Here is an 8,140-nt window from a genome sequence, read left to right on the forward strand (position 1 = left end):
GATCCTTTTCATTCATATATTTATTTATTCTTCCTAGTCACAAAATTAATAAAAAACTGCATAGTATTATTCTAGTAGTAATGTTATGTAGTACCAACAAGTATCTCTAATATCATCACTTGGGATGACAACCTAGTAAAGTTAGGAGATATAGGTTTATAATAGGTGGCTATTTAAAAACAAGTGACACGATAATAAATACCAACAAACATTTCTAGCGTTGTTACTAGGGACTAGATTTAAAACTCTGTTCTTAGTAGCTACGCTAAGAAATGTCAACAGGCATTTTTTGCACCGTTGTCGGGGAATGTAGCTAGGCAAAGGAAGTATTGATAAACTTATACTTATTAATGTGATCGAAGATAACCATTGACCTCTGCTCAAACAGGCTTACCCTTGTTTTGTCTACTTGTGTATCTTATGTAGGGTAATGTATGACTGGTTTTGACCTTCCGGCAAACTACATTGAAGATCCAGAAGTATTAATCAAAAGGACTAGAGCTAAACTCAAGAAAGTTTCAGCTTTAAAGTCGAAAGACAACCATATAAGACAAAACTTAATACCAAAATTTGAAGCCATGGCTAACAGGACTCTCCATGATTTCTCTGCTCGAACTACGACCAACATCCGTACTGGACCAACAGTCAATGTTGGAGACAATGGATTCAAGCTCAAGCTATCTCTCATCAACATGGTGCAAGCAAACTAGTTTTGTGGAAAGGCACATGTAGATGCGAGTGCACATCTCCAGCACTTCCTAGAGATTTGTAGCACTTTCAACATCAAAGGAGTAACCCAGGATGTCATATTACTTTGCCTCTTCCCATTCTCACTCTTAGGGAAGGCAAAGCAATGATTCTACGCCAACAAAGATAGAAATACTACATGGGATAACTGCTCCACTGCCTTTCTAGCAAAGTTCTTTCCCACAGGCAAGACCAATGCTCTGCATGAGAGAATTTCAAGCTTTCAGCAACAACCTGATGAATCTGTCTCTGAGGCATGGGAACGCTTTCAAGATTACATTGCGGAATGTCCTCATCATGGGATGGAGAATTGGCTACTCATGCAGACTTTCTACTACGGGTTGACCAACAGCACCCGTGAGACTATGGATGCTGCTGCTGGAGGTGCATTCCTGTCACTCACCAGACAAGCTGCAATAGCTCTTGTGGAGAAGATGGCCTCCAATCAAGGTTGGAATGAAGAACGTGTTCCAACCCGCAAGAAGAGTGGAGGTATGCATCAACTCAAGGAGGTAGACATGCTATCTGCCAAGATGGACCTGCTAATGAGGAAGCTTGAAGATTGAGCCAATGAGAAGCAAGAAGTCATGCATATTCATGATTCTCGCATGACATGTGAAGTGTGTGGAAACATTAGGCATTCAGGAAACAGCTGTCCTGAAACCCAAGAGGATGTGAACTTTGTCAACAACAACAACTACTTTCGTCCTCAACAGAATCAAGGATGAAACCATCAACAGAGACCGAACTACCAAGGTAATTATCAAGGTAATAATTTTAATTATTTCAATCAACCACCCTTGAGAAAATCAATTGCTGGCCAATCCAAACTTATGGAGGAATTATCTATAAAGGTAGCTACCAATGATAAAATTCTAGAAAACATAAATAATAGAATGGATAGCTTTGCTTGTGCCATTAAAAATCAGCATTGCTTTAATAAAATGATAGAATCACAAATAGCTCAGCTGGCTGCTGTTGTTCCTCCATTCGACAAAGGTAAGATTCCGAGACAACCGGAAGATCTAGAAACTGCAAATCTTGTCGATATTCATAATGCAGCATATTACTGTATACAACCATCATTGGGAAGGTGGATAGACTATACCTTGCTGGAAAAGAAGAGCGATCGCCATTGGACTTTTCAAGAGGTTGTATGTGACTTCGGAGCAAGTGTCAGCATCATGCCTAAAGTAATCTATGATCAAATTAATTGAGATACTTTGTTGTACACAAATATACGTTTGCAGCGTGCAGATCAGTCACTCTGTTACCCCAAGGGAGTTCTTGAAGATGCTATTATTTGAGTGGGACAATCATATATTCTCATAGATTTTGTGGTTTTGGAAACAGATGGAGATGTATATGGACTTTTAGTAGCGCATATTTGCGTTGCAAAAGTGGGTGTCGTATTATAGTGATTAGGCACTTCTAATTACTCTTTACAGGCCTTGACTGGAACCCTTTGTGCTGGCTTGGTTGATGCCTATGATTTCCACCCCTTATTTATAGAGTCTGTCTACTGTACAACCATGTGTTTTATGTAATTTCAACACATGAATTTTTTTGCACCATAAGATTAAGATCCAACAGCTTCCACCCTTCTTCTACCTCTAGCCTTCTTTTACCTTCAAACAATCACAAGATCACAGATCATAGATCACATATCACATAAAACAATTTTTTTCTATGCAGTGACAAATTACACAGCCACTATGACCGCCAGCCCGGCATAGACAAATCGACCAAATCAGGCTTCTCCACGTCCACAGCATCACAGAAAACAATGTTTAGGCCTCGCCCTGGATCGCGTGTGGATGTGGCGGCTGCCCTTGATGGCCGCTGCGTGCGCGGATCTAGTATGGAGAGGCACCCATGGCGTCTTCTCCCTCGGCGGCACCGTGTCAGCGCCGGAAGATACGGCGGACGGCTTTCCTACCGGTTGCGTGCACATATCCAAGATTGAGACACCGCCACAGTGTTCAGCTGAGGCGCTGGCTGCCTTCCCCATCGTCAACTGTATGCAAAAAAAAATCATGTGTTTTTTCTTGCTAAAACACACGTATGTTGTATAGCATTTCTGTATTTATATAGTTAAAAGTTGTATTCCTGATTTGTAAGTTTGAATTAGAAGTTGTAATAGCATACCTCCATGGAGTCCTAGTCTTAAGTTTGAATTAAACTTATCATCCGCGTTTGGACAACGGCACCATATGACATGGATTAATGTAACGACACACGCTGGGCCAACCCAAGCCAGGAACTGTTGCCGTGATTGGGTAGACAGATTGCAACATGATGGGGTCAACTCTCTGGTCTCCCCGTCAAAATAACCAATAGCGACTAAAAACATTGGACCGAGGGAGTAAACCGTTTGTGACCAAATTCCAAAAGGTACGCGTTCCTACTTTTTTTATTACTGTACCTAACTGCTAGTATAATCCAAGAGGGCAGACTAGGGTCGTCAATTGATCATAGTTATCAGGAAAAGGCCAAGTAACCTAGCTAGGAACTGACAAATCAACGATCGAGACATCATGTGTTCAATCAACAATCACCAAGCACTTCCACGTCAAGTCTTGTGGAAAATATGGGTTCGACGCTACTGGCGGGAAAAAAAATTCCACTCGTATACGGTTGGTGAATTTTTTTTTTTGGAAATGGTACTGTAGCACTTTCGTTGGTATTTGGCAATTAGTGTCCAATCATAGTCTAATTAGGCTTAAAAGATTCATCTCGTGAATTTCGTCTAAACTGTGTAATTAGTTTTATTTTTTATTTATATTTAATGCTTCATACATGCGTCCAAAGATTCGATGTGATGCGAAATCTTAAAAAAATTTGTAAAATTTTAAAAACTAAACAGGCACGAAGCTGTGGTGGTAGTGTAGTGGCTGGTGCGAGGAGTGCTCTGCCTTGGCGCATCAGGGCATTAAGAAATTTCGCCGGTTGGGTCCACTTCCGCTGCCAAAAATAAGGGCAGGGCGTCCACAGCAGTAGTACCAAATAGACAGCTGACGTGGTGATTTGAGTGCATAAAGAAACAAAGAAAAAAACGTCTGCGCATCACAGGGAAACAGAGCTGCATGTCAGAGACCCATGATTTCTTGGTGGCCGTGCGAGCTAGCTGCTTGTGCAGTCGCTAGCGAGTGAGTTTTTCGTCTTCTGTCTCTTCTTGGTGGAACGTTGGGATGCTCTAAGTGCCTGTTTTCTCCATCTTTTCATGGCCGTTCTACTTCAAGTCCAAAATAGGTGAGAATACAAGTGTAAAAAGTTGACTTTTGCTGGACTTACCTGCACTTACGCTGGCTTATACGGTGGACGTAAATAGTACTTCCGTTATTTTTCTCATTGTATTATTTATTGGGAAAAAACAGCTATGGTTAATTTAACATCACGTCTCTCATCATCTCAAATATGGAAATAAAACCGCAACACCCCACCAGCTAACTTCTCTATACAGGTTCTGTTTTGTACAAAGGATAATTGTTATCTACCTAAAAAATGAATTAAAATTAGTCCCAGCGCATTCAAACGTGAGGACTCATATGTTGGCAAATTTTTTAGGCAAATCATTTAACTAGTTGTTAGCCAACTCTAACTAATTTTTGGCCAACTAATAACTAGCCCTAGTTGATCCAATCAAGCCTACAGTACTAAAGAGTCATCATTTGTGCCCTTATAAGCTAGAGTAGCGTGTCCAAACACTGTGCGAAGTCTAATTCCAAAATGAACTAGAATACAAAGCATTTTAATGATCCCCAACTCGACCTTTCACATGTCGGTATAAGTTGTGTGTTTGGACATAGTGCAGAGTTGACTAACCCTAAGACGAATTTTATCTTCAAACCTCGCCTATCAATACGAGTTAGAGCAGCATATGTCACGATTCTCAAATAAATTGAAACACATGACATAGTTTCTAAATGCATTTTGAAGCCAAAAATAACCTTGGAAGTCCATTACAACCCGCGTCTATGTTTGCTACTACAAATACAAGTCTAAAAGCCAAACCCCATCTGGACCAGCATGGGCAAGTGAAAAACAAACAAAGGCTTCAGCCATTTAAAGCATTTAGCCATCATACATTGTCGTGGCCCAGGAGTAGGTCATCCAACGAGCCCATATAAATAGATTCTGTAAACCTGTGGTACGAGGCCCGACTAGTCAGGTCCATCAGCAGAACTAGACGTTTGTTCCATTGGTTTTACTACAACGAGGCTGACGCGTATAATGAAAATTTCATCCCTTTGAGATAAATACAAAATTTCAGGAATTTTGAGAATATCAGATCAAATTTAAAAAGATTCAAATTGAGTTTATTTTTTTTTCCATAATATATCTCTAAAAATACTCTCCAAACCGCCACACATCATAATTGTGTATAGCACCTAAGAAATAACACGTAGAGTAGCGATAGTGCGATGGACTAATAATGATAAATAAGCTGCCTAGCAAGTGGTGTCAAGCGTAGAAGTGGAAAAATTGAATGACTTCGATGAAATGTAGAGCTTTCGTGGGATTATGTGACAGAGAGCCATTTTATGACAATTTGGATTGGTGCAATTTGGAGATCAAGGATGAATTCAACCCATAAAAATTCAAATGATACAAAAAATTACCAAATCCAAGCGAAAAAGGCGATATATCAAAAATTTCTAAGAAATTTCACACAAGCATATTACTGTTAGAGTTTTAGGGCTATGCCACGGCCATTGCATTGTAACAAGGACCAACAAGTTTATAGCATCCGGGATTTCTGGACACCAAAGGATTTCTACCTGATCTGATGATGACGACGATGATGGCTAGGTATGAGTATGAATATATAGATTCAGGAGTCCACGATGCCAAGTGTGTACAGTCGTACGTGATTTACCTTTACACAAAAAGACCACGCGCAGCGTGTTATCCACGGCATTTGGAAAACCGGACACAAATAACAATGATGAAATGATGAATTCCTTGTAACGACATCGCAAATGGAGTATATCAACTCGCAGTACACGCTGGGCTATCCCATGGAACACTTCGAGTGTGAAGCCGTGTGTATTACTAAGGCATCTTTTAGCACATCTCAACTTCACTAGCGAAGCTATTTTTGAACAGTTTTCTCAGTAAATAAGCTGAGTTGTTTTAGAAAAATTGTTGTGCAAAACACTTTACCAATAGCTCCATGCATGGCTGAGAGAGAAATTAGGAAGAGAGCTGTGAAAAACTACTTTTTTCACCTTCATCTTTATCTATTCCTTTGTAAGAGCATAAAAAAAAGCTTCATCCCATGAACTGTTTTGAAAAAAAGGTGTTTAGCAAAAACCAGACAGCTTATGAAGCAGTGGCGGAACTAGGGGTGGTTAGCAGGGCCAAGGCCCCCCTAACATCTGACAAACTTTTATTTACCTTTGCTGCAATCACTGTATCTGTAATTATTTTCAAGTGAAAGAGAGATTGAATGTGCTGTCTCCATGTGTTATCTTGGTCTTGGCCCCCTGAGTTGTACCGCTGGTTCCGCCTCTGTTATGAAGTCATTGGTGAGTCTATGTCAAATAGACCCTAAGTAAAAGCCTTGAGAGAAGAGTGAATTCTATTATTTTATTATTTGTTTATGTAAGTAATATCATTTCATTTTGATTTTCTGCCTCATGATACTATCTTCTTAGTGAGTGCGCATAGTGTGTCATGGACAAATATTGTAGAACTTGGAGATAGGAACAACTTATTATTGTCCAAACCACCAATAAATCAGCTCACAAACTTCGTCTGTTCGACCTTCATTTAAACTAGGGGTCCGTTTGGATGTAGATATTGAGGGGGTTAGAATTGAATTGGTTTCAATACCAAAGCAGCCATGGTATTGAAATGGCCACCATTCGAATACCATTGTTTGGATGACCATTGAATTGTTTTTTGGAATCCTAGCAAGTAGCTCAAATCCAATACCTGGATGCAAAAACATAGAATTGAAACTCGTTCACACCCTGCAGTTAGGACAAGACCCATCGTCGGCGTTCATGGCGGGCGGAGCGCGACCTCGGTGGGAGATCGACCGCGGGGGAGACCGATGACGGCATCCATGGCGTGTGCGCCAACAGTAGGGGGAGCGAGGCCGCCAGGGGGGGGGGCTCGACCCCGGCGGCTCACCAACAGCATGGAGAGCAAGAGGAAGGGGTCGCGAGCAGGAACCTCCTGCTACGCCATGGGGGAGGCCCCGAGGAACCTCCGTGGTCTAGCAGGTGTACTGCTCCCGACACCGGTGCCGGATCTGGGGCCCGCATCGCCAACGGGGGCGCATGGTGAGCAAGAGGGAGGGGTCGCGCGTGAGGCCGCCATGGGGGAGCGAGCTCGCGAGAGAGGGAGCTCGATCCGGCTCTTTTTCCACGGGCGTAGAGGAAGGTCGCGTCGCATGGGGAAGAAAGGGGAGCGCTGATTCAAATGAATATGGAGGGGGTGGGCTCGGTATTGCGGGCGAGGCTGTGTAGGTGGACCGAATGCCTCGTGATATTGGAGCCCATTTCCACATGCCAATACCAAAGCCATCCAAACAATAGAATTAGGGGTACCAATGCCAATTTCAAATTCTAGGCCTGAATACCAACATCCAAACGGGCTATAGGAGTAAAACCAATGTTACTGGTAACAAATTTATGCTGAGAAAAAATTCAAAAAAGTAGTATTCATGCCCATTAAAAATAGAGTTAAATACCATCTATAGGCCATAAAATTGTCACCGTGTGACACGTAAGTCTATGAACTCTGAAAAGATATTTGTGGATAACTAAACTTATCCAATAACACACTATTCATGGTCTGGAAAGTGTGCTGACATGGACACTTACCCGTCGGATCCACATGTCGTCCACAACCACGTTCGTCTTCTCCCTTCCCACAGTCTCTCTCTAGCTTTTTTAGGTTTTTTATAGGGTCTCTCTCTAGCTTTTGGCTGCTTGGAGAATGCCTCCTAACCGTCGACCATGATCAGAGTCTCAGAGATGAGGGGCTGGTACGGATGGCTTCGAACTGCGGGCTTTGACTGCTGCACAAATGACATATGGACCCGCGGGTCAGCATCCATATTGGCCATGGCATGTAGGCAGCAAGGTGCTGCCATGGGGTCCAAATAGTCCGTGATATACTAAGTGTGTACAATTGTGATTTATACAAAGAACATGCGCCATGTGACCCACCACATTTTTAAAAGAGTTAAACACATTGGCGGCCCTTAAACTGGTAACCCTGTGCCACTTAGGTCCACGAGCTCTCAAAACCGATATCTGCACCCCTGAATTTGATAAGTCGTGCACTGCAGGTCCATACCCCTTGGAGAGATGCTTACTAGATTTTTTTTTTTTGCAAAAACCACCCTGCCAGGGACGCCGCAGGGTCATCATCATGG

General features: G+C 42.1%; 1 non-coding gene across 1 annotated transcript; it reads right to left on the reverse strand.

The window, feature by feature from the left end:
* Positions 1 to 942: 942 nt before the first annotated feature.
* Positions 943 to 1,051, reverse strand: LOC136490518 (small nucleolar RNA R71). The gene has a single exon (XR_010767797.1). It is a non-coding gene; the product is annotated as a small nucleolar RNA R71 (small nucleolar RNA).
* Between the last annotated feature and the right edge of the window lie 7,089 nt (positions 1,052 to 8,140).

The sequence above is a fragment of the Miscanthus floridulus genome, chromosome 10, assembly GCF_019320115.1.
Source record: "Miscanthus floridulus cultivar M001 chromosome 10, ASM1932011v1, whole genome shotgun sequence".
Classification (NCBI taxonomy): domain Eukaryota; kingdom Viridiplantae; phylum Streptophyta; class Magnoliopsida; order Poales; family Poaceae; genus Miscanthus; species Miscanthus floridulus.